General features: G+C 41.2%; 1 pseudogene across 3 annotated transcripts in view; it reads right to left on the bottom strand.

Annotated features, from left to right (window-relative positions):
- Window positions 1–27443, bottom strand: part of LOC310845680 (heparan sulfate glucosamine 3-O-sulfotransferase 1 pseudogene) — an 80023-nt pseudogene extending 52580 nt beyond the window's left edge. For 2 of the 3 annotated variants that reach the window (XR_014568701.1, XR_014568703.1), the window contains exon 1: window positions 26889–27443. The product of XR_014568701.1 is annotated as a heparan sulfate glucosamine 3-O-sulfotransferase 1 pseudogene (transcript). Of the gene's footprint in view, window positions 1–8426; window positions 8508–26888 lie in introns of all 3 variants that reach the window. The other variant, XR_014568700.1, reaches the window with a different exon arrangement.
- Window positions 27444–27735: the final 292 nt, after the last annotated feature.

Below are 27735 nucleotides of genomic sequence, written 5' to 3'. Positions count from 1 at the left end.
CAGGAAAAACTTAATACATTCTCATAAAAGAATTATAAGATAATTTGATAATTTTGCATACTTTATATAAGTAATATAATGGGGAAAGGGGGAAGAGACATTTACACAATGCGAGTACTGTAATATCGATATGAAGCCAAACAAAATGCAATGAGCTTTGTTGCAGATCCACAGAAACTAAGAATAATATCACTTCAACAGGCTTTATTAAATTAGTTTCTGAATGTGGTGAAGTGATGCCCATGGGGCAAGACACGATGCTGCACTGCATCACTTGAAAAATGAAAAAATATTTGCATTCCCTTTCATACATATGGAGAACACTATCTTTGTGATGCTGTGGAATGAACAGTGAAGCAATCCACCAGAAAACAATTCTATCAAACTCTATCCATACCACACCCCAAGTATTAGTAAAAAAATACCTCAGCAGGTCCTACTATAATTAATGTGAGGGGGTAGATCTTGAGACAGGATTTCCAGCAGCCAATCTCTTGCATCTTAGCTCCTGGGACAGCAATATCCAGGTGCCTCAGAATTCCACGCAAAAATGCATTAGCTTAGTCATGCTAGCCACATGTATGCCAGAAACCTTGCCCTGCTTTCACATATAAAACCCCTGAGGTCAAGCCTGTTTGTTAGTATGAACCATTTGTTACTACAACTGGTAATATAGACCATATTTCCTGAGCCTGACTTCTGGCCTGACTTCAGCTACCGGTATGTTTCTGCTTCTGTCCCTTGTGAATCCTATCTAAATCCCCTGTAACCTGATCATCAGCCAGACTTTGACCATGCCTTCTGTCTCTGGCCTTGCCGCTTGTGACAGAATCAGGCTTTAAAAGGATTTAGGTAGTTCTTGTATAACAAGCAGGAGCATCTCAGATCTGCAACGTAGGTGGTGTAGATTTCATCTTTTAAAAAATCTCTACGAAAAGGGTGCTATGATCCCTGTCAGTTTTATTCTGCATAATGTGTGTGTGGGAAGATCAAATTACTTCAAAGTTAGCTTTAAAACATATCCTGCTCTTCTCTAATCTTATTTAATTTCCCCTTTCCTCTCTACACTAAAACAATTCTTACAGTAATGCAAGATTAATCATTATCCTATACAAGTGTTAATTCTACTCTTGTGGTGGTTGTGTGTGTGTGTTTAATATAGCAAAAATATTGAGTTAATCTCCATTAAAAAACCCCAAACCAAGCAGTTCTTAAGGTGGCGAGGGAGAATGGTGGAAGAGATGTTTTAGAGCAGGCATCCCCAAACTTGGCCCTCCAGATGTTTTGGGACTACAATTCCCATCATCCCTGACCACTGGTCCTGTTAGCTAGTGATGATGGGAGTTATAGTCCCAAAACATCTGGAGGCTGAGTTTGCCTAAGCCTGCTTTAGAGCTCCAAATAGTTTAGAGGAAAGGTCTTATGAATTCAGAAATACATTTTGCTGCTAGTGAACTCTGATGACTATTCATAGCGAGGACTGTCTTGTCCAAATAGCATATTACAAGGGTACCACAGGTCATTTCTGATATATCCTTCACAAGTCCAGCAGATTAGCAGAACTGGGCAGGTACCCAGTCATATGATGCTAAACAGGAAAAAAACATCATTCTTCCAAAAGCCAATCTGATTCCTAAAGCGGTTTCTTGCTAATCCCAGATCTCAGCTCTTTCCCAAGTTTAAACGACAAATTTTCCTTCTACATCCTAATGTTGCAACAAAGTACCTTCAGCTATCAAGCTATACAGAAGTCTAGGTGGGGACCATTTTGTATAAGTCAATATTTTAAAAAAAGCAGCAGCAGCCTAGAAGACAACTCCATGTTACAATTAAGGCTCATTGAAGGAGTTCCTACCATTTTTGTGGACTAGTCTTATCCTCTTCTTAGTGGTTTAAACTAAAGAGCTTCTTTAGTGCCATTGAATGCCTAGAGGGATTCAGCATTTTCTTCTTTGAAATGAAGACTCCTACAATATATTGTCATGCATCATGGAAGTTCACATTGGAGAAGGTGGCGTGATGCTGTCAAAACAAACAACCCCCAAAACCTAAGGTGGAATTTCTGTGGGATGCACAGAATTAGTTGTACAGATTTTTTTAAAAATACTGGTAAATAGATAATTACCTACAATTGATGCATGCACCAGGAAACTATGACACATCAGAGTAATGAATGAGCTTACATACAAAAAAAAGCCTCTAGGACAACAAGACTTATTCATTCCTAGAACAATAGAATCCTTTTATTATATCCTCAGTAGGAGGAGGCAAACATAAAAAGTTACTGTGCAATTCTACCCTTGGAACACTCTCTCAGGGACGCATACTTTACTAATTTCTATGCCAGGTAAAAATGTTTTATTTGCATGGGAATATGGGCAACATTAATGATATTGCTAAAGTTATTTAACTTGGGTTTGAGTATGCATTATTCTAAAGTTTACTGTATTGATAATGTGCATTATTTAATGTTTTTATTGTGTTTTGTTGTACTATAAAGGTAAATGTACCCCTGGCCGTTAGGTTCAGTCGCGAATGACTCTGGGATTGCGGCGCTCATCTTGCTTTACTGGCAGAGGGAGCTGGCATACAGCTTCCGGGTCATGTGGCTAGCATGACTAAGCCGCTTCTGGCGAACCAGAGCTGCACACGGAAACGCCGTTTACCTTCCTGCCAGAGCGGTACCTATTTATCTACTTGCACTTTAACATGCTTTCAAACTGCTAGGTTGGCAGGAGCAGGGACTGAGTAACGGGAGCTCACCCCGTCACGGGGATTTGGACCACCAACCGTCTGATTGGCAAGTCCTAGGCACTGTTCTTTAGACCACAGCACCACCCTTTGTTGTATTATACATTCAAAAAAGTCTCAGAGTGATTTGCAATTTGTTGTACTATACACATTGCAAATCACTGAGTTTTTTTGAAGTATAAAGTGATATGTGAGTCTAATCAAAATCAAATCAAGTAAGCACCATTGAGTTCAATGGGACTTCCAGTTTCTATAAGATTGCAGCCTCAGAGAATGAGCATTGCTATGGTATTAGGGTAACTATATGTGGATTTACCTGGGAAGGTAGCCCATTTAGGAGAAAGAAAATCAAATCCAAACTCTCACTGCCTTGTGGCTATACTGATCCATGGAGCAAACCCCAGGAAAAATCCATACCCACTGCCTGGTGGGACATCTTCAGGGGAAGAAAAGGCTAAGGGGTAAATATCACACAAATCTAGAGTAGAGTCCCTAAGGAGGTTGGATGGTGTCTTGTATGCCTCCTTCTGACAACTGCTGAAGCCAAGCTGGTGCCAAATGTATTGCTCTGCTTTCCTTTGGATCACATCAGCAAGGTTAAGAGAACGGTCTTGCCATTTGGGCAGCCCAGTACTTCCATATACACTGCGAAAGCGTGCACCCCCGAGATGTCACTTTGGTTCTGCTAACACAGCATAAACAACATGGGAAACAGCAATTATGAGTTACCGGTCTCTGCAAACACAGCAGGTACTGTGATTCTCCAGTGGTTTGACTTCACCCCTGGAGGTGCACTCCATTGTCACCTGAGACAGGTAGACACCAACATCATCTGTGGATTGGTTTCAACTTTATTCAATTTATATTTTGTTGTATTTTGTCATGTTTTCAATATCCTACCACCCACAAGAACCAGTTATACAGCTCTTTAGATACTGACTCTTACATTTCTAAGAGGTGAACAAAAAAGTTAAGTGTGTGCATCTAAAGGCTTTTCATTTAATTTCCTTAAAATATCATAAGATCAATTCTCCTAGATCAGATCAGAGGCCTATGTCTAGTCCAACATCCTGCATTACATGCTGGTCAAGTTTATGTTTATGGGAAACCCACAAGCCAGTACATGAATGCAGCAGCACTCTCCCATTGGGAAAGGTCCATGGGTTAGTAGTAAAGCACACATTTCGCATGCAGAAGGTACCTAGGTTTATTCCACAGTGTCTCCAAGTAGGGCTGTGAAAACCTCCTGACTGAAACCCTGGAGAGTCACTGTCAGTCAGTGTCAACAGTAGTGAGCTAGATGGGACAATGGTCTGACCAGGGCAGATACCTATGTTGCAGCTGTGGTTCCCAACCATTTATTATTCAGAAGTCTGCTGCCTCTGATCCTGGAGACAGAATAAGACATCACAACTAGTCATGGGTATGGCCAAGGGTGGGGGGTGGGAGGCACCTGCCCCCCAGGTCAAGTAAAACAATAGAAATACTTAACTAACTGACCAATCACATCAGTCCTGCCCCCCCCAACAAAAATCCTAGCCAAGCCCATGCAATTATAGTAGTGGTTGATAGGCAGAATATCTCTTGAGGAAAAGGTTCTTTTGTGTGAAGTAATTGACTAAAGTGAAGGCACAAACCATAAACCATGCAGGTTAAGTTTGTAACAATCTGACTAATCTAAGTAAATCTTCAGGAGGCACGAATGCGAATCATAACCTATAATATACTCACAGTCATACTGGGTAGGGCAATTATAATGCACATTATGGGGTTTTTTAAATATAAAAAACACAATCTTTCATATTCCATTTCTATCCAATTCTCATACCTTTCCATTAAGCACATATTTCACTTTAATCTTTACCCCCAAGAGCCATTACATATTAGACTGCATATGGCAGCTATTAACCTGAACTGAAGTTCTTCAACTCGAAATGTGACTACATTGCTCCTTCTAATTTAGGAGAATTTGCAAACGTGGAAGCCTCTCTTTCAGTACCACAAGCCTAACACTATAAAAAAGACAAAAGCTTTCCCTATGCAACTTTAGTAGCATCTTCCCTTTCTATCTAAAAAGGATTTATTGGTCCTGTTTTAAGTCACTAAGCTTCCTTTTTAGGTGTGATATATACCTTTTTAAAGTCTCCCCGGATTTCTACATTTTACACATTAACCAGGATGTCTATATTTAAAACTCTCAATCCTTCTATCTGAACCTTCAATTTTTGAGTCAGAATACATTAAGAAGTGTCTCAGTCAGCTAACCCAGATATCTTAGCTGGGAAGGACATCTGCAAGGCACAGCAGCGAGTCAGAGTCATCAACAGAAATCATGTCAGAACAGACAAGAGTCAACGCAAGAGGTTATTCCACAGAAACCACGAGACTGCTGGCAAAGCAGGAACAGAAAATGGGATGGGTGTCATCGCTAGAGCCCAAGAAGAAATAAATAAGGCCACAAGAATGCTGAATACAATAATCTATTATCCAACACTGCAGTTCTGATGGCAAAAGGGACTTCCAAATACCTCAAGGACTGCTTCTTCCCATATGAACTGACCCGCACCCTGCGATCATCATCTGAGGCCCTTCTTTATGTGCTTGCTCCATGAGAGTTCCAGAGGCTGGCAACAGAAGAATGGGCCTTTTCTGTGGTGGCTCCCCATTTGTGGAGTGCTTTCCCCAAGGAGGCTCACCTTTTGTCTCTGTTACATATCTCTAGGCACCAGGCAAAAACATTCCTCTTCTCGCAGGCCGTTGGCTAATTTAACAATCTGTGGCCTTTTAAACTGTGATGGGGGGGTTATTGTTTTTGTTTATTACTATGTAAAATATGTATAAACATGTAAAATATGTATTCTAGTGATCCCCAAATGAAGGGCGATATAGAAATGGAAGAAATAAATAAAATAAAATATGTGCAATAGAACTTCCTTGCTCTCTCCTATTGTCATGGGCTGGCTCAGTCATATGGGATCCTCATAACAGAGGGTCCTGGTTGCGCGCGGGACCCAAGAGCTCACCTGATAGGGTTAAAATGGGGGGGGGGAGCAAGAAGTCCTGGCCATTCCCCTGGGATCACACCAGGCGATTTTAGCCAATAGCCAGTGGGTGGCATGATCCCAGGGGCTTTAAAAACAGCAGTGTGATGCAAGGAGCTTCACACTGTTGAACACCCGCCCACCCTCCCTAGTTTAGGCAGAGTCGCTTGGCCTTGATTTGGTTTGGGTCGCCTGTTGGAACAGGGGCTGGGGAGGAGTTTTTCCATTTGGCAGATTGGCTTTAGCTATTTGGTTTTTGCCTACCCCTTAGCAAATCGTCACAACTTGTAAGGTGGCGGTTAGGCATTGGCTCAGTTGGATTGTGGGGAGAGGAGGTGCAGCCATCACCTGCCCCTCCAGGAACTGGGTATTCCGTTAAAGGAATATGGGGGTCCTGGATCTCGTCTGAAGTCCGCTTGAGGGGCTAGGGCCATGCCAGGACCACAGAAACCCCGGGGTGAGCTTAGGTTGGTCTTCATCGACCTAGCTCCCTCGTTTGGTTTACCCCATTTGACGATCACCCTGAGAGGTGGGGCCAGTTATAGTGGGGAGTCAATGCCTAAGCCAATACCGCTCACGTGATTGTATGTCAATAAAGTTGTGGCCAAAAATTTTGCCCCAAAACTTAAACTAATATAAGTCTCCGTGTGTATTTATTTTGGGGGTGGGTCTTGGGGCCTCGAGACGCAACCTGACTTGGACAGCCCATGACACCTGTCTCCTTCATCCTCTCATGTGCCCTCATGATTGGCTCCAAGGGGTTGGGGGGACCTCCCCCCCCCCCGAGCAGATTTGGGAAGACGAGAAGACATAGAAGTCCTATTGCACCAGCAGAACCCCACTGGTGTAGGACTGAATAAAACTCAGTGACGCTTACAATGCAATTCTATGCACGTCTACTCAGAAATAAATCTCATTTAGTTTAACGGTACTCTTCAGTCTGTATAGGATTGCAGCCTAAGTGAAATAGCCATAGCAGAAAAGCCTACTAATGGCCCAGGAGGATGATGACAGAGAGAGCATACAGCAGAATAGCTCAGAACTACACTACTAGTGCTACAGAAGTGGTAGACCACATAATTAAATAGAACAGATTAATTGCTTTCCATATTATATGAAAATAAAGAAAACCATATCCTTTCAGCATTCACAATTGCTTTCCTTGATATTCCACAATTGTGAAATACCTGAATGGCTTCAAGGAAGCAACATTTGCCACAGGATAGATATCCTACTATGGGGGTCACCAACATGGTATTGAAGGCCACATATACCCTTGCATAGGCTTTCTCCCCATCCGCTTGCTGAAAATAGGCTTGATAGAAACATTCAGCTGTAGCCAATAGATCAGGCTTGGGTTGTACTTGGTTGCAGTGAGTGTTGTAGTGCTGACCTTAGTTTCTTCAATATGCCAATACACTCACAGACCACAAAACATAGTCACCCTTGCACTACTATGCAAAGTTAAGCTGATGTCTGAAACCATACAGCAACACAGTATTGCAACAGGGAGAATGGGTGGGAGTTCCAAATCGAACTTTGGATTTTACCATTCATTCTCCAACATGTGAAAGGAGGTTTTAATGTTCCCAGAGGTAGGGATGAGACTTGCTGTTGCTACTCCCTTTAATTCTGTATTCCAGGGGAAAATAATAATACTTTTTAATTTTAGCACAAACACTGCTCAAGATTAGATTAAAAGAGTTCAGTTGAATTTCTGGGAGGGTTTGGGGGGTACAGCTCTATATGCTCTAAAACTTTGATTTTTAAAAATGCTTTTACTGCATTTCTTGGTTGTACATGACAGAGTTAATCCAAAATGTACCCCACTGGGCAAAATAAAACCATGCTAGATGTTTTTGTATCCCCATTGGCTTTCACTTGATTAAAGGAACTGCTTCATTATAGGAGCAAAGTAGAACAATTCCCTATGGGATCGAAGGACAATTTTCTAAGTGCAGCACCATGCAAGTATAAGAAAGGTACAATACCATTTTCTCCATACACAGCCATCAAAATTGGATTTTATTAATATTTTGATGAGATTTAGAATGATTGGCTTATCTAGAAAAGTTTCCAAATGCAGGAGACTCCTAATATTTTTTCCTCTATTTTTCCCAAGGCTAGGGTATAAAGCTTTGAAATTTCTTTCTCCTACCAATGACATATTATTACATTATATCTACTACAGATGTGCTAAACAGACATGAATATCACAAGCAATGATTCAAATTATTAGATTACTTCAGTAATTTGATTGTGTAGGCAGTGGCATCACTAAGATGACATTCAGGTACTTTGGAATTTCTACTTCATCACCCAGAATTGGGCCTTGGAGCTGTATTTCTCGACACAGGCAGTCCCCATTCAATATGTGTGTGACCATGTATACGTGAATTGTGCTGAACTTGGAAGGGACCTAGAAACATCACAAAGATGTCACTGAAATGTCACTAAAAGGGTGGGGCGGGGGGAGAACAGGGTCTTTGCAGCCTTTTTCAATAGGTTTTGATTATACAGGATTGCACCGGCGTGCACAGTGCATCAGAACAGCTGACAAAATTCTCGGGTAAATGACTACGTTCTAAAAATACAGAATTAATGGAGCTTCAAGTAAGTTAGCTTTGATCTTACCTTTAAAGCTTTATTTGTGTGCCTGGCACATACATCTGGGCAAGGGCATAGGATCATATAAGTTACATTTGCCATGATGTTCTGCAAAGCAAAAATGTTAGCTTACTTAGGATTAATTAACTGCTTTGTAAAGACTGCAAGTAACATAAGCATATACCACATTTTAAACAGCCTTTAGTAACTAGAGGGGCCCTTCTTATTGTAAGCTATATCTAAATGTAGTACTTTGTGCAGATGCCCACCAATATCCTATAATAGGTAAATACCAGTGTCTTAGAATATTTTGTATTAAGCACCAGAATTTAGTACAATACAGTCGTACCTTGGAAGTCGAATGGAATGTGTTCCAGAAGTCCATTCGACTTCCAAAACATTCAGAAACCAAAGCATGGCTTCTGATTGGCTGCAGGAAACTCCTGCAGCCAAATACTTAGCCCTCTTAATGATTTCCTTTAAAAAAAGTTGTTTAAAATCTTGTGTATATATGTTCCCGTATTGGATATGTATGTCTGAATGTAAACAATTGTGTTTTAGCTTTAGAAACTGTCCAAGTAGCAAAGTCTCTTTTACATATGTGGGATGTTTATGATTATAATGCAATTATGGCACAAATGAGACATTGCCCCTAGAGATGGGTTGCTGAAGACTGCTGCAGTTATCAGCTGAGAAGAGATCTTCAGTGAATTCAGTCTTTCCTTGGACTGGTAGAGTAAAGACAGTGCTTCAGACAACTTGGTTTAAAGCACAGCTGGTAATCAGTAAATGTGTGTGTAATTTCATTTTTACATTTTTGTGTTTATACACTACATTGTAAACAACATTGTTACAGAAGATGACACAGCAAATGGGAAGAATGTCATCTAACAAACTGTCCTGAAAGACTAGTGTTCTTCATCGTTCATTCAAACAGATTTCTCATTGTGAGCTTCTCCCCAAAGGATTTAGAAGTTACCATTCATTTGGAGTAACTTGGTGAAATTGACGTTTTACTGGTGATCTCTTGTTGGTACTCTTTGCTATTTAGCAATTTTGTACATGACTGAAAATTTATATTGGTATGGTACAGGTACTATTTGGATATAACCGGGGCCCTTTATTTGTTAAAAAGTTATGAAATAAAAGGGACCCAATAATAAAGTTAGGAATATATATTATTACTATAGACGTAAAAACAAGTAAACTCAGATTAGCTATTCATAAATGTATCATGGATGCTTTAGCTGAGATTCCTGCATTGCAGGGCGTTGGACTAGATGACCCCTGGGGGTCCTTCCAGCTCTACAATTCTATGATTCTATGGCTAGGAAACAACTGCTCTGAGATTCAACAGAACTAGGGTAATCCTCCAGAATAGAATGGACCAGCATGTCTCACTGAAATGAAGAGGAAAACAGGATTTGCATTGGCAGTAAAGTTCCATTGTTCTAATAAAACTGTGTCACTTCATATTTCAGTTTTAAACAATAGACATACTTGCTATATTCAGCCAGGGTAATTTAAACACATACTTTAGTTTAAGAATAAATCCTGATACCCCAAAAGACCACCTGTGATTCATGTACTTTAAAATGTGAAAGCTTTCCTAGAATTGAAGACCTTGAATACAAATATACAGTGTTCTTTCTTCCTGGCACTGTTTTTTTTTTTAAACAAAATATAATGCACATTGATAATACTGAGGACTTGATTCTAGAGTCTAAACTAGGGAAAACAATTGAAATAACATGGCACACTAGAACGTCACAATCAGTCCTACTTATGGCTCAATAGCCTTCAGTGGAAGTTAAATATTCAGGGATTGTCCACACCCACCATATAAACCCAACTCATGCACTTCCTACACATTTGGCAGGGTTGATGGTAGGGTTGGTTTAGCTGGCCATTCATCAAGGCCTCTACCCCTACAGGTGAGCACTCTGCCCCTAGTACTGTGGTTTAATACTGCTACGAACCTGCTTGTCTGCCCTTCCCAGAAAGGGTCAGTGAATGACGGGTGATGATAAATAGGTGAGAAAGCTGTAGAACCAGATATTTTCCCCAGGAGTTCTCACCAGGCTGGTGAGAAGAAGCAAACAACAGCAAGATGGAGTGACTTGCCTGTACATAACCTTGCTTGAGGCTGTACCTCAAGAACTAAAGCCAGCATCAATATGTTCCACCAAGCCTTCTTGGGTCTCTATCCTTCCATATTTTCTTAAATCCAGTGCCATAATATTTAGAACTAAGTTGTGATGGCAGAATACACAACCTAGTGACATTACTGTGTTTCTTATAGATGGTTATGATTTGCTGAGTGCCATCAAAGCTGTACACCATCAGAACTGCTTCAAAGTTTCCACTCAACTTCATCTTCCAAATCTGACCATGAAAGACAAACTTGACCCCACACTCCAATTCTCACTACTTCACTCCATAGGAGGCATATATGATTTACCCCAGACACAGAATTCTCATATCTCAGTCATGAGAAATGTTTCTTTCCCAATGTCCTCAATGTGTTTCCAAGGTGGAAGCTTCAATGAGGCACTACTGAGTTGCATCGATCTTTCACTCTTCCAAGCACAGCAAGGAAAAAAACACATAGGCAACTGACCCTATCCTCTGCAACCTTGACAATTTTGTAAGCCTCATACTGTCTGCTAGTGGCAACTGAAATTATGCAGTTGACTCTTATAATCACACATGCCTTTTAATACGTAATTTATGAAGTGCAGTACTGTGATACAACATAAGCAAATGCCTATCACTTGCATAATGTCCAAGCAGAAACACATGCTGCTACTCTTGAACAAGTAGGTCAAACATCTGTTGAAATGATTTATTACTACTTATATAGAACCATCCAGGTATATAATGAGGGGGACAGGTCCCTATACTAAGGCAGTTCAACTTTAAAAATTGGAAAAGGATGAAGTTTAGTTTCACTTCATATTTACCTGCATCTTGCTGAAAACCAGTAGCTGTGTAGGAGCTTAAATATTGCGCTTTCCCTATAGTAATCAAGGGACCAGGATTCAACAAATAACTCTGTCATGGCAAATAAGTCACTACCCTCTAAATGGGATTAACTGTCCTTCCCCTAAACACTTGAGATGCAAAGATGGGTGGAATCATCTGAGCTGCTGTGTAGCAATCCCTGCCAACTCCCAGGTTGAGAGGAAGGCTAGGGAGGTTGCTAAGCAGGTATATGGTGAAGGCATCATTACTTAACCACATAGAGACAAACCAATAACCCTCCCTCCAATAAAAAGTTGGAGTGGCAGGTGGGGAAGATGCTTAAGGGTGCTACCCAGTCCGCCTTTGGCCAGCAGTGCCAATAATGCATGCTTACCTCTACAAAGCCTTTTCCTCAGGCTCCCCCTTTACCCACTTTTCTCTAAGGAAAGACCACAGGCACTGGGTGTTGCTGTACAAAAGTGCTCTATTCACCTTCGTGAAGCAGTGACCAGCCATGCCTGAATTGCCCTGTCCAGCCTTTCCCAAGAAATATGGGGAGGGGCACTAACAACCACCAATTTTGGCTTTGCCAACAAGGCCAGCTGACAACCACTGACTCCTGCCAAAGATACAGATGCAACACTATCATGATTATTATTTTTATGCACAACCAAACACCTCTGTTTAAGAAACAGATGAAAACTACTGCATTTTCTTTTATCAAATGCAGCAGTGTCAAGATGCATTCATAAGCTTTTGGGAAGGTATTTTTTTCTAGTTTGGAAAAATAAGGCTAAAGATCAAAGACTGGAAGTTGCTTTGTTCTATACCGTTAGCGGTGCTTCAGTTCAGACTTGATTGCCATTGCTGTCAACCTTATAGTCATTTCTCCCCAATTCTTCACGTTTCAACGTTCCAAAGAGATTTGTCTGCTGTAAAGAGCAAATACACCAACACTCTTTGTTCTCCCCAAAGGACTATGCACCAGTTTCCAGACATTTAAACAAAATGATATTGAAGTGAAGAATCGGAAGCTCTGCTCCAGCTTATTCATGAAGAGATTTCACAGTCTCTGAGAAATGAACTGGAACAATAACACTTGGGCTTCAAATATGGTTATTATCACTTTTTAAAAATGGTATACAATGACCAAAAAAATAATACAGATGAGGGAGAAAAAACAGCTGTCAAAATCTCTCTAGTTTCACATATTCTGGAAGGGTGTGCATCTGGTCCTCTTATTTAAATTATTTTCTCTTCCTTACAAAGGAACTGACTGAGATATCCATGATCTTCAGAAATGAAAGGCTACTCTTTCTGATCTGAGCAGCAAAACACCGTTTCCTTCCTTTCTTTGCTTGAAACATAAAATAATCTCATGTGTGCATACAAATGTACACTACACAGATCACCAAAAGCTTTTCTCCCTGTTGAAACAATTAACTGGAAAATCCCTGATGTTACCAGAGTGCTCTCTCTCCTACTCTCTCTCTCTCTGTGGACCCATGTCTTACACATTGAAGTACTAATTTGGGGGCCTCTCCTGTAGTTGACGTTACTGCACAGCCTAAGATTACTTCAAAATATACCAGTATCATAATGGTCAAACTTGGAGAGTTAGACTGTGATCAATAAATGCCAATGTTATTTTACAAGCTATGGGGAATAAGCAAAGGGAATTAACAAGAACTACAGAATTTGTTATTAGTGTAATATATATTTACACCAAATGACTGACAGGAAATAAAGACAGCTTTGTGACTTGAAGTGCAAGTACAAAAATATGAAAGAATAAAAAGATTATTTGTTACACATTGTAAAGGACACCCACCCCACACTGCCCAGACCATACAGTTAAGCAGTTTGTAAGCATAGATGTGCCTGACATGCATTTCTGTAACAGGAGATTAAATAAACAAGGAAGGCTAAAAGTTCACATGCAAATAGTTCAGCTTTGGTTCTCACTAGAACAAGACTTGTGAAATCACAAACACAGACAGAAGTGAGATGGATGGAACACAATGGTTACTTGTCTATTGAGAAGATGGGAGAAGAAGGAAGAGGTTAGACTCAGGTTTTTATGTTTTTACTGTACACAATTCATAGATGGCTACAGCTGGACTTGAAAATATCAGCAGGATGTGTTGTATGAGACTCTAAAGTTAAGATAATCCTTCTCCTTGCCAAAGTCCTGGAAGGGGCAGCTGAAAAGCCAACTTGGGGGCCAAATTTTATATTTGCCTGTGGAGTCCTAAATAGTTAGGGGGGAAACGGGGCAACTTCCTTGTAGAAAGACACTGGCTGGAGCCCTCTATATCATAAACTGACTAGTCCTGGGGAAAACAACAAACGTGGACTAAAAGGCAAGGGAGAGGGTGATAATGCTAACTAAAGCTGGAGAAAAAAGAGGAATGTTCCTGCCACAAAATGAACAGTGTCAGAGCATTTCAAAAGGAGAAGTATAAAGCAACCTAGGGATGTATCCTAAAAGTTGACTCAGGGTGTCTAGTTATAGGATACGGTTTATCTACAGGCAGAAATCTAAATTTGCAAACTGATCTCATTAGTGTCTAAGCTGGGCATGTGCAACATTAAATAACAGAGACATGATTAATGAGCAACCCTGTATGGTTATGAGTTATAGCAATTGTGTTTCCTGCCAAAGAGTTGTGGAGGAGTTACATGGACATTGTAACAAATCAGGTTGTTCTTTAGCAAGTATCCCTGTGATCCTGGTAAGGACTGAGCTTTGATTCTTCAGAAGAAGCTAGCCAGGGTGCTTACTTTAATTAGCTAGGTGTATGCTTGCTGGAAGGAAGCCATCATTTACTAGAGATTATTAATTACTGGACTTGGGAATTCCTTGCATTGGATATGGCACCATGTTCTGGGGGGTTAATTAGGTTTATGAAGACCTGCTCATGCCTGTGGCTTACCATCATCCTGTCAGGATCAGACTTGGCTTAGACTATATCTGCTGTCTCTGATTTGACCACAATTACACTATCCTTGCACTCACTGCTCCAAGCAAAGCTAAATTATACACAGAGTCTTGGGGCACATGAAGAGTTCCAATTAATCCAATCTTATTGGTAACATTGACTAATAACATATGGTTATTATAACAGGCACTCAAGGTGCAGATTGGCATTTATGCACCCAGGGAGTCTTGCCTGGCACCTTCATTGTATAACTTGAGGCACCAGGTGAAAACGTTTGTCTATAACCAGGCCTTTGGCTGATTAACAGTCTATGGCCTTTTAAATGTATGGGGGGTATTGCTTTGTTTTTGTTTTATTATGTATTGTGTCTTCTCATTTTGTATTTTTATGTTGTGAACTGCCCTGTGATCTTCGGATGAAGGGTGGCATACAAATTTAATAAGCAAATAAATAAAGTAACTTGTGTGTAAATGATCTGTGGTGTTTGAAGGACTTGTTCAGAAAGCATACATTAATTATTGCCCCCACCCCAAATTAGTAAAATGGGTGCTCCATGCATGAACGAGCTAGCAACAAAATGAACCAACAAAGAGTGTGGGACTGATAGAGAAGGGGACTTGGAGGTTTTGGTACAAATTTGCTTTTTAAAAAAGCTCTGGAGTGAACAGGAAAACATATCTGGATTCAATAATAGGGAAGGGGTTGAAGAAGTAAACCCCTTCACTCTGTTCAACCTTCACTCTCATTCCCCACAACATTCATACACACAAAAATGATACCGTGATAATAAAAAAATTTCGGGGGGGGGGAAGTCTTTATCACTGAAGAAAGGGGAACACTGACAATTGAGGATTGTGGGCTTAACTTTCTAAGCAGACTGTAGGGAATATGCACCATTAAACGCAGTGGTATTTTCTTTCTAAATAAATATGCTTCTTTATGACAAATTCAATGAGGAAAAGAAGGGTTTGGGGTTTTTTTTTTTTTAGCATGCTAAGTGCTAAATCTAAAGCAAAAGCAGTGAGCAAGGAAGAAGGAAAACAGTCCTGGATTTAAGTACAGTTATGAAAAAGCAATTATAGTACAATACACACAAAAGAGTGTGTGTGCTGGGGTAGAACTATAAATGTTTCCAAAATTAAAGTAACAAAAACTTTTGAAGGTGTATTGTCAAATGGGAAGAGAATACAAACAGCAATGTAGAAGGTTCAAACAATGCAGAGAATGGAAGCAGTTGAAAAGGACTCTATAAATACAGTAAGAGAGAAAGAGAGTGATGGAAGCCTACGTAATGGGACTAGAAAGAAAGGCTCATCTGTCTTGATGCAGTTTTCTTCGGGATAAACTTGCCTGAGATTGTAGTCTTAGAGAACTACTGTAAAACATTCTCTAATAAACATGAAGGCAAAGAAGACAATAATAAGATTTAAAAGGTAGATTTGCCAAGTAATTTTCTTAACCGCGGTTGCCACCATGGAATTAATAGCTATATAACTCCTGTTTTCTTCTATTAGGTTTTGTAGTAAAAGTACATTGCCTTTCACCATTTTCTTCCTGTGGCATATCCAACTGAGTTTTTTTGTATCCTTGTCACCTTCGCCTTCCAGTTCCAATTCATATTCATGTGCTCTTGCATTTGTCAGCATTCTCTAAATTTCCTCAAAAAAATTGCTATCCTCCATTTCAGTCCCAATTATTTTTGTTTCCTTACATGTCAAGGAAAGAATAGACTTCCCACATTGCAGACTACTTCACACACCAGTTGAGAGCCTATGGATTATAAATATACTATGCCAGGTCTCTGACAATGAAGTTAAAAGTGACATTTGGGTGCACAAGGCACAGATTCCATATTGTCCATTGACAATATATACTATGTACAACTTAATAGTTTTTATAAGGCTATCTATCCTGTGATGACCATATAGCTATTCTTTTTTAAAAATACTGTACATGAACAACCCTTGTAGGAGTTGATGCCTCAGGTCCTGCAAGTTCATTAATGTATACAAGGCTCTCTTTCACCTTGATATTTGACTAATGAGTTGCAACTGCTCAACTGGGGCTTGTTATTTGGGATTATTAATTGATATGATTTTAATCTGGACTCAAATGTGTCGCTACAATATATGAATGTGACCTATTTCCTCTGGTTCAGAGCACACACTGCACCAGGACTTCTCCTATCCTAGATGAGGTCTCATTATTGTCAGAGAGGTTTGAACATTACAATCATATATACCAAGAAAGAATGAGTGACCTGTAAAATCTAAATTAGGAATCTGTGAAGAGACATTACAAGCAGACTTAAGAAACATTTCTCTATGTAATCATCGTTAGTCAGCATTTCAAAAGCTTACTCATTTGCTTGTATCAACAAAACCTACTTCACTTACTTTCACAGAGTATAATTTATGAAAGATTGTGTTATGGCTGGAAAGTTAATCTTGGAAATACAAAGGACAGCACTGTCTTCCAGGGTGTTTAGAACAAAGGCTCTCTCGCTGCTGCACAAAGTTCTTTCTCAAAGCCTCAGAAAAAGAACTGACTGAGACTATTCTGTTTTTACCTGCTGTCATACAAAAGTCTATCAAAGTACTATAGCACTTTCAGCATCACTCCATGAAGACAAAGCTGAGAGCAGCTGCAATACGTATACATTTTAAAGAGCAATGGAGAGAACAATAGTTATTCTTGCAAGTCTTCAAAACTGTTCCTGCTATAGCTAAGAAAATAATTTCATGGAAGTTAGAAGAAAGCTTGTTTTGCAAAGGGTAATGCTGTAGAAGCACACCTGCTGAAATGTATACTAAACAACTTCTATACTGCAAAAAAAATAAAAAAATGGAAGAACAAAACCCCAGGTTTAATATTTGTCATATTTTCTTCTCTACCAATCTTCAATATTGTCCTTTAAACTTATAAATTGGTATATACACTGATTTATGCTAAAAACAATGACTTTCATCCAAATATCCCATTCTGTTTGAACAAGAATTGCAGATTCCCCTCTCAATTTTCAAGTACTCTTCTATCTATCTATCATCTTTCTTTCTTTCTTTCTTTCTTTCTTTCTTTCTTTCTTTCTTTCGGCACAAAAGCTAGCTACCTTGGCAGTAATCTGAGGAAATTGGTTAGCCAAAAGGTAGCCAACCCACAGCAAGATTATCTTCTATCTCATCAAATTGATTCCAGGGGACTCATGTGACTTTCTTTTTTCTTTTGGGCCCAGAGGGTCATGGAAGGGACAGGTAGAATAGGTGAGTTCCATCTTAAGTTATTTCTACCCACATACTTTTCACTGCACCTTGGTAGCCATTTTTATCACCATCTTTAAGTGCTCTTCATGTTCCTAGGCAGTACCCAAGGTGCCTAACACCAATAATGAAATCATACGACAAAAACAATCAAACCAGCAGTAAACAAAGCAGTTAATTTGGAGCCAACAACAAATCGGGGTTCAAAGAGCAGAATACTGTCAAAATGTTATGCCGCTGCTGTAAGAATTACATGGCCCTGACAAGTAGCCACTGAGCTAACTTCAAGGTGCTGGTGTACAAAGGCCTTTACAGCTTGAGACCAGGACACCTAGAAGAGAGTTTCATCCTTTATGTACCCAACTGACCACTGCACGCTGCAGGAGAGGGAGCCCTGCAGGAGAGGGAGCCATCTTAACAAGGAAGTCCATGCTGCAGAATGGTGGCAGCTGCCCTTTGGAGCTCTCTCCCTTTACATCAGACAGGCACTGCCTTTGTTGTCCTTACGGTGCCTGTCAAATATTTTCTTCTTTCAACAAACCTTCTAAGTGGATAATTTTCTTATCACAGTCAGTAACTGTACTGAATTCTAAATTGTTTTAAAACATGCAATTGCTTTAGCTGTTTTTATTTATGTGATTGTTTTATTGTGAAATGGCTTTGATATGCTTTGCAGAAAGCAATTCATAAATAAAATTAAGAATCGTATATCCACAATTTACTTAAACAGAGCAGAAATGATGAAAGAGGAGGTCCAAGCATACATCTCAGGGGAGGGAGCTCCATATTCTGGGTATCTCAACTTAGAAGGTGTGTTTCTACCCACAGAGCCTGAAAAGCTGGTACAGTGGTACCTCAGGTTACATACGCTTCAGGTTACATACTCCGCTAACCAAGAAATAGTGCTTCAGGTTAAGAACTTTGCTTCAGGTTGAGAACAGAAATCGTGCTTCGGTGGTGCGGCGGCAGCAGGAGGCCCCATTAGCTAAAGTGGTGCTTCAGGTTAAGAACAGTTTCAGGTTATGTACGGACCTCCGGAACGAATTAAGTACTTAACCCGAGGTACCACTGTAATGTAGAAAGGTGCCAGCACCAGCATTGCTATGACTGAGAAACAACAGAGACAAAATATCTGGAAAATGGGCACAGTGACTTATATATTGAAAACTGCCTATATCACTGCTATAAATTGTATTATGCTGCCTTGCTCCAAGGGCTGTGTCAGAGGCTGAGGCTTCTTACCCGAATGATAGCTTTCCCATGGAAGGTGGGAAGCCAGTAGCATTGCTAGCTTCCAAATTCCCAGGGCTAATTAGTCATTACTTCAAGCAGGCTGAGTCTATTAATAAAGAGCACTGCCAAGACAGTTAAGAACAGGAGCTGTTCTCCTTATTTTAGCCTTTTATTATAAAAATAGATTTTCTTGTATATTAATAAAACAGGATGGATCCAAAAGTCAAGAGTAAGGATGGATCAAAAATCAATAGTCCATAAAAATACAATCCATTCCTTCCCCATCTCTGCTAAAAGTCCTAACAACTTAATATTAAAGCAGGCAGGCAGATAAACACGAGCACCCCTATTCAGCCAGGAACTCAGCTATGCAAGGAAAGCCAGGCTGAGCTGAAGGTTTTTACATCAGGCACCATGATAACACTTAAACTTAGCAGCCTCCCAAAAATTTCCATCACATCACTTGTCCATAAGTGGATACCAAAGTGGCTTTCCCTTGACCCTCTTTGGAGACTTCTCTATTTGGAGAGTTCTCCATTAAATGGCTAAATACAAGCTGGGCTATCTGGGATATTTCACAGCTGTGTATATGGTATTCTCTTCTGCCCCATCATCTATATCATCTATATCAGTGATGGCCAAACTTGGCCCTCCAGCTGTTTTGAGACCACAACTCCCATCATCCCTAGCTAACAGGACCAGCGGTCAAGGATGATCTATATCTAGGGATCCAATGCTGCAACTCTGCTGGTTCAAGTGACTTCTGTGCCTGCAATGGGACATCCTCTCCATATCCTGTCCCTTCCAGTCTCTCATTCACCCTCACAATCAGCTCTGGAAACTTCACCCTTTGGAGTAGATTTTGGCGGCGCACAGTAGAAGAGAGGGAATGGAAGTTCCACTGGTCCAGTGTAACCCCACTGGTTCAGCACTGAATTCAATCCCTATATCTACACACACATACAAAATCACCATATGAAATAGATCAGCCTGCAAAAAAGTCCCAAGGTCCTTGAGGGAGCTTTATATCAGGCTTCCTGATTCAACACTCTATGAGCCACAGTGAATGATCTCCATTTAACCCTGAGTTAGTAAGGTTCATTTGACACTGACAAGAAATAGAGCCTTTAGTGTCATTGGCGCAGTCCTGCGGAATGGTCTCCCAATAGCGACTCAGCAGTTGTCTTCTATATTGACCTTTAAACATTTGCTGAAAACTTCCCTTTGCTGCCAGTCTTATGCAGACAATTAGGCTACAAATTTTCTATAATAGCTGGTGATACGTTTTACATTTTTTTATGTGGCTTTTATAACTCATACACAGTTGTTGTAAACTGCTTTGATTTTTTATGATGCTTGCTCAGGAACAGCTTATTATGGCTTACGGTTGTTTCATGGTTTGTTATGAATACAGTACTGTACTAGGAAACTTTACGGCTGGGTCTCCCTGCCTCAACCCACTAAATGACAGGAAACACCAGAAGTGTGCATGCACATGAAAGCTCATACCAAGAACAAACTTAGTTGGTCTCTAAGGTGCTGCTGGACAATTTAGTGTGTGTGTGTGTGTGTGTGTGTGTGTGTGTACATATATATATATATGCTTTCGTAGATTTTCACGGGTACAGGAATGCAGGTTTTGGTGTCCTCGGGTGTCTTCCCGTGTAAAAGTTGGGGTGTCTAGGCGACGTTTCGACGAGGTCTCACTCGTCATCTTCAGGCTGGTGCTTTCGGCTTCTTGTTACTGGAACAGAGCTGTTCCAGTAACAAGAAGCCGAAAGCACCAGCCTGAAGATGACGAGTGAGACCTCGTCGAAACGTCGCCTAGACACCCCAACTTTTACACGGGAAGACACCCGAGGACACCAAAACCTGCATATATATATATATATATATATATATATATGTATACATACATATACATACATATATATATATATATATATATATATATATATATACACACACACACACACACACACACATATATATTTCTACTGCATCAGACCAACACAGCTACCTACCTGAATCTAGAACCATTTTAAAATGTTACACAAACACAGAAAGAATGTTGCATAGACATTAACTGCTAAGGCGGCTTATAAAGACGAGTTATAAAATCTCCACAAGTTATGAAAATCCTACTTTCTAATAAGAATAATTTTTTATAAAATCTGAGTATCTTGTATACGTTCTGCTTCTATAACTTAGGTTACTTAATGCATTTCAACCTTTTTAAAAACACAGGATTCTGATGACCAAAGGGAATGAATGTGAACAAGGGTTTGGAGATCGTGCCAGTAAAAGCAGGCACCAGAAGCTAAGGAAAAGAGATCACTTAAATTGCAAGTTTCAAAGCATTTTCTCCCTAACCCATGTGCAGACTTGCTGGCCTACAAATGAGCACTCTGTTCAGTTAACATGCTCACAGACTTAATATGTTTTTGTAAGAAATGTTTGCAATAGCAGACAACTTTGTTTTGCAACAGAAGTTGAAATGGTTGTTCTAACCTGTAAGACAGTAAAAAGAAAAGCTATCAAAGAGTAAATAGCTCAGCTAAGCACTCCTGAACTGTCAGGTTTGCAGTTTGAAGACAGATGATGCCATCTAGTAAGGTTCTGTGCACACACAATTCTTAAAAAATGTATGGCTGCAGCTGACCCCTGAGAAACATATTACTGACATGTTAATCTCTAAACATACTGACGTACAATTTATGATGCCAAGCACCAGTGAATAATGTTCAACTCAAAACTAGATAGCTAGAGAGAACATGCTCATATCATATCAAACAGACCGGTAGTCTTAAGGTGAATTGTATATCATTTACAGTTTGTTGAGCAATGTTGTGGCTAGTTTCGCCCTGCTCAGCTCCTTTTAAACCATGCATCATCTGCAAACATGTAGCACCAGGTTTTTAAGATTTAAAAAGACAAGCAAAACTAAAGCTGCAAGAGTTGATAAAGCAAGATAGAACTGTTTTGTCACACATCATTACAGAAAGGTATTGATATGGATTGATCAACAATACAAAAGGTAATATATTCCACTATTCTTGTTGTCCAATGAGCTCTAACTCGCATGGAAAACAAAAGGTGAGAAACAACACTAAATTAAAAGCACACTAATTAGCCAACTAGTCATGTTTGCTTTTTTGTTCTATTACTATAAGAAAAATAAGTTTTCAGCCCCCTTTCTGTATCAGAAACCCTCTAAGTTTCCCCATCCTGGCATATTAGTACAGCATATGCCAGTCACACTCAACTTAATTCACAGACTAAATTCCAGTCTATTGAAAAGCTCAATAGCTACAAAGTTCTCCAACACTGTCACAGCAAATTTCCCCAAAGGCAAGAAATTAATGGGTTTTGATCCTTTCACAAATATAACCAAGACAAAACTCAAATGAGTCAAGTATATTCTCATGCCAGACATTAGGGCAGGGAGAGCAGCAAAAGGGAAGAAAGAGAGAGAGAGAGAGAGAGAGAGAGAGAGAGAGTGTCAAGCAAGCATAAACAGGGCCAGTTTTTCCAGTGGGTTCCAATAACTTTTAAATACCATAATAAACGGGAACAGCCAAACCAACAATCATGTTATTAAAATATGGCAGCAGAGAGAGGTAGAACTGCAGTTTGTATTCTAACCCATTTATGAGATATGAAAGAAATGGGTGGAGGTAAACAAGAAGAAACTTGTGTGTCTGTAGGGTGGTCCACCTCATTCTTTAAGAACATTCATTGTATTGTGTGTGAATATGAAATCCTGACTCTTTTTTTTTTTAGTGCAAAACTCACAGAGACATCAAAAGTGGAAGATTTTCATTATAACTGGCTTACAACAAATCACAAACCTCACATCTGTTATACCCCATGTGATCTGCCATGTTGTTTCAATGCTCTGAACTGCACCACCGTTAGATAGGGGAAATTAGGAGTAACAAAGGGCACGTTCTACAAAATCACCACTTGTGATTTTGTTTATTTAAAAAAAACCCTGTTAAGATTTGAGGGAACATGTGGTGAGCTTCTACATGTGCAGTGGGATTTATGATTACCATTTTGAACATGGTTCCTTTTGCTACTAACCTAAGTAGCTACACCACAAATTGAAGGGGAACTTCAAGAAGTGCACCCAAGAGAAAATCCCTGGTCCAGTTTTATCACACGATTAACTGTTTGTCTAGATTAAGGGTTGGAACCCTATGTCCCTCTGAACTCCATCACTGAACTCCAGCTCCCATCAGCCCCAGCTAGCATGGCCAATCATCAGGGATGATAGAAGCTGTAGTTCAGCAACATCTATAGGTTCACAGGTTCCTTCCATCCGCTGGTCTAGATCATGCCTCAGACATGAATGGAAGACTTTTGCAGGTATCATTCAGAGTTTTGAGTTTAGCAACTTTCCCGTGCACGGTCTTCTAGGTCACAAGAACCCCAACATTCCTGGATTGACACAGCCCTGGCCCATTTTTAAAAAAACATCCCACATAGAGTGGCCCCATCACTGCAGCCACAGGAAGGTAGCAACATACATGTCATTGCCACAACACCTCTCTCAGTGATAAAGTTCTAGGATGCCCCCACTGTCACAAGATTTGTCTCCCTTCTTGACAGAAAAATGTGAGCAGGGCTTCCAGAAACTCACATCTCAGCATGGCCAATATATGTGAAATAATAACCTCCTTCACTTTCTAAAAAATTATGAACTAGGATAAAGCACCTGGAGCACAAGGTTAATAATGGTGCTAAAGGTATTGCTAAACCTCTGACTGTTGAAAGCTGGGAAACAGAGGAGAATTGCTTACTTGTTTATTGGGCTTACTGTAAAGAATCTTCCTTTGTAGCCGCAGAGGTTGGGAACTGCAGCCACATGACATCAGGTGATTGACAGTTGGGAAGCCCCACCCACTGATCAATGTAGCTCACAGAGGGTTGGCCAGCTGTGAATCCAGTCCTCTGGTCAGTTCCAATTTCCCATCCTTGCTGTAAAATAACAGTAAAGCTGGCATACCAGTAGTGGTATAGCTAGGTGATTATCACATTTTTTATTTTTGCTGTCGTTAACACTAACCCCTATCTAGCAGAACTTGCACAGCACTTCAATCCCACATGATGGATTGGAATGGGGACCACTCACCCTTGTTGCAAGGAAAGGGGGAAATTGTCATGCTGTCTGGAACTTTAAACACACACACACACACACACACACACACACACCATAAGGACTTCAGCACTGGCTATGCAAAGCAAGGGAGCGACAGCCATAAACGAACAATGAAAAATCCAAGCCAAGAACAGTAACATAAACGATTATTATGTTATTTACTTATATCCAACCTTTCCCCCTGAAATTGACTTAAGGTGGCTTACAGTTAAAATAGAAACAACGGGGGCAGTTAGAAAAATACAGCAGTTTACCCTTTCAAAGCACCACTGGATGAGCATTCCAACACCGAAGTATGGCACTCAATACCAACCACTGGAAATAAAGTGCAGGGGATGCCAGTGTGCTCATGTCCTGCTTTGGGTCTTCCCATAGGCATCTGGTTGGCCACTGTGAGCACAGAATGCTGGGCTAGATGGGCCTTTGTTCCGGTCCAGTAGGGCTCTTCACACGTTCTTTAGTAGCATACCAGTTCATAGTCACTGGGGTCATTTTTAAGACTGAAAAATTGGAGTTCACAAAATGATAGGCACATGAAGGGGAAAGTTGTGTGCAGCCATCGTTTATGGCAACATAGACCACAGCTAACAGATGCCACAAGCAATGCATTTGCAAGGTGGCAGAAGAACTGCATTTCCCCAGCTATAAAGCACATCACATCCACCATTGGCGAGGGAAATGTGTTGTCTCTGCAAACATTGAAAGGAGATTCTGGATTGTCTACAATGAATAGGTAATAGTGGCATATTTAATGCATCAAGAGCAACCTGAAAATGTCCTTTGGGGAAACTATTTGTAATTTTGCCTCTTGGTGAAGTACAGCTGTAAACAGCTGGGAGCTGTCTATCTAAACAGACACAAACTGAAAGGAGGTTTAGCACCGTACAATAGACTCTGTAACTTGATCCTAACCACATTTACCAAGCAATAAAGTCCACTGGAGCAAATGAATTTACTCTCAGGAAGGTAATTTAGCAGCTAGCCTCTTGAAATTAGGAAGAATTACACTGTCTGACATGTTCTGTTATTTATGTTCATCTTTCATGGTTCCCTTTCAAGAATTAGAAATGGCCACAACCAAAGGTGACATATCAGATGGATCATGTTAAATAAGTTTTTCTTCTTAAGGTGACAGGATGGGTTTTGCTGTCACACCAAGGAACTGGCTGTCATATTTGGCTCCAAGATAAAGGCTGATTTTGTAACACTAGGGAAGAACTTTCAGAGTCTCTTCTCTCAGGTGTCCGCATAAATACTGGATATTGCAAAGCTGCACAAACAAACTTGAACTGACATTGCTCATTTTAGACAGGTTTTGTGCCATTGCTTTTAACAGATGCTTTGCAGATTTCTCTGTAAAATATGCCATTACAACAAACACAAGTTTTGCTGATGTTCAATTACGGTACATTCCATCCCTTCCCCATACAATGGGCTTTGTAAAACAGATTTTAAGGGAATTACCAGGTCAAAAAGTCAGACCACCAAAAGAACCCACAGTTTAACCATAGGCAAAATGCACTGCCAAATTCATCCATTTTAGTTTAATCACAAACTGAACTAAGAATGCATGATAAAAAACACACACACACAAGGAGTGTGACCTATTAAATGGATAGGATGATATTGAACAATATATGGCAGCTTTACAAGACAGCACTTCTAGAAGTGTCTACAAGTTCTTACCCATTATACTGAATAGAGCGTTTGAATGTACATGATTACCTTTTAAAGAAACAATTGAAATTCAACACATCGCATATTTGATGACAATCATGCTATAGTTTAAGTCTGACACAGATTTCACTTTAAAAAAAAGAAGTAGCAGTCCATTTTACATGGACTAATGTATGTGAATTGGTGCTCATTGAAGAGCATAGCTCAAATAGAGAAACTATTTTCAGTGCTGGGGGCTCAGCCATGAAACACGTGAAGCACTAAGCATAGCACACATCTGAGCACATGCAGAGTTCCTTTCCCACGCTGCAGAACCAGCAGCACCATCCAAAACACATCTGGAAGGAGTTAAGCTACTGGATCAGGATGCACAACTACTAGGCAGGTATGAACCCCGGGGGGAGTTGACCTCTTATAAATTAAGCAAGTGAAGTAAATTATCTGTGCTTAGATTAGAAAAGACAACACTCACTCCAGGCTTGCAACAAATGACTGCAGCTTACTGCAAACTAAATTAGTTAGCCTGCAATTGACATCACTTCAAACGGCACCACTCTCCCCCCCCCCCCCCCCAAATAGGAATTTTAACACAGTTCTCTGGAGATCTGCAGGGCGGGAGAGGGGGCTAAAGCATCACCGCCAAAAATAAAATGTATTCACTATGATTCTACAGGGTGTCATTCTTATGGGATGGAGAGGTGAACTGGCATTTCCCTCTTCCTTCCAAGCTAATTCCCAGTATGTAAATTCATTGGCAAGCCTTCGTTACTCTTGTGTAAGGAAGGGAACTGGAAGTCAGAGAGCCTCAGCCACCCCGATGCCATCGCCCAATGACCCGCAAGTTTGCCCCGGGTTTCCCCATCCCCATTTCAAAGGGACAAGGTATTTTTGTCCCCTGTCAGCACCAGCGGAGAGAAGTCGAAACTCAACCTGCGCCAGGCAAAGGCGGGTTCTCACGGCTCCGCGGAGGGATTTTTTATTTTTATTTTTTATTTTTTTTGGGGGGGGGCGGACATCGTTTTCACACACCCGCGCGACCCATTTACACGTGGACTCCTCTCCCTCCCCGTGACTAGAGGCAGCCAAACCCTGAGGGAAGCAGTTGGTGACGACGCCCCCCATGCCAAGCACCCCTTCCGTGGCTTCCCCTCGAAATTCCAGGTTCTTCCTTCCCTGGAAGAGAAATCTGGCTTCCTTCGGGGGGGGGGATGGGGAAGAGACCCAAAAAAAGAAAGACCCTTGACGTTCTTACCTCCTCAGGAGCCATGGAGAGCGGCGGTTCTTCAGCTCCTCGGTCTCTACGGCGGGAGACGGGCGAGGAGAGCAGCGGGGTCGGCTGCAGGTGTCGGAGCCCGCCGAGAAAGCGGGAGCCTCGCTCTCTCGCGCGCTCGCTTCACCCCGCCGTGTGAAGGCTGAAGGCTGCGGTACAGTCTGTCCCAGATAAATGCATTAACAGCAGCCACCTCATGATTCATTAATCAGTCCCAGTGACCAGAACCACAGAAAGCGGCGGGTGCTGGGGTTGGGGGAAAGGGGGGGTGGGGACCAGGAGAGAGAGAGAGAGAGAGGGAAAGCGAAGGGCTCGGAGGAAACGCGAGCGTGGTCCCCGCTGGAACTACTCCGACGCGAGCGGAGTTCATTAATGGATTCATGACTCTCGCATTCTCCCGCCTTGGCGCTCAGCGGGAGGGGAAGAGCGTGCCGGCTGCTGCCCTCGCGCTTCGCCAACCAGCTGGAGCGCGCGGCACTTGACGGCCGGCGCCCGGCGCGTGCCACACACACGCACGCACACCGGGGCGCCTCGCCTCTTCCTTTGCCCGGCTAAGGCTAGGGCGGGACCGGGCTGGGAAAAGGGGAGGAGCTTCGGGGGCAGGTGACTCCCTCGCAGGCGCCCTCGGCTCCTCCTGGGAAACGAGCGCAGAGCTTGGCTCTTGCGGGGGGGGGGGGGAGAGAGAGAGAGAGAGAGAGAGAGAAAGAGGGCAGCGCCTCGCACGCGATGCAAGCGCGGATTTGTCCAAGGTTCGTCAAGGGGGTGAAGCGAAATTGGGCGGCCAATCAGAGGCAGGATCGCGGTCAGCGAGGAAAGAGCGCGGAGTGTT

This window comes from Podarcis gaigeae (assembly GCF_964106915.1).
Source record: "Podarcis gaigeae genome assembly, chromosome: 5".
NCBI classification, from domain to species: domain Eukaryota; kingdom Metazoa; phylum Chordata; class Lepidosauria; order Squamata; family Lacertidae; genus Podarcis; species Podarcis gaigeae.
This window is presented reverse-complemented; position numbering and strand designations above follow the sequence as displayed.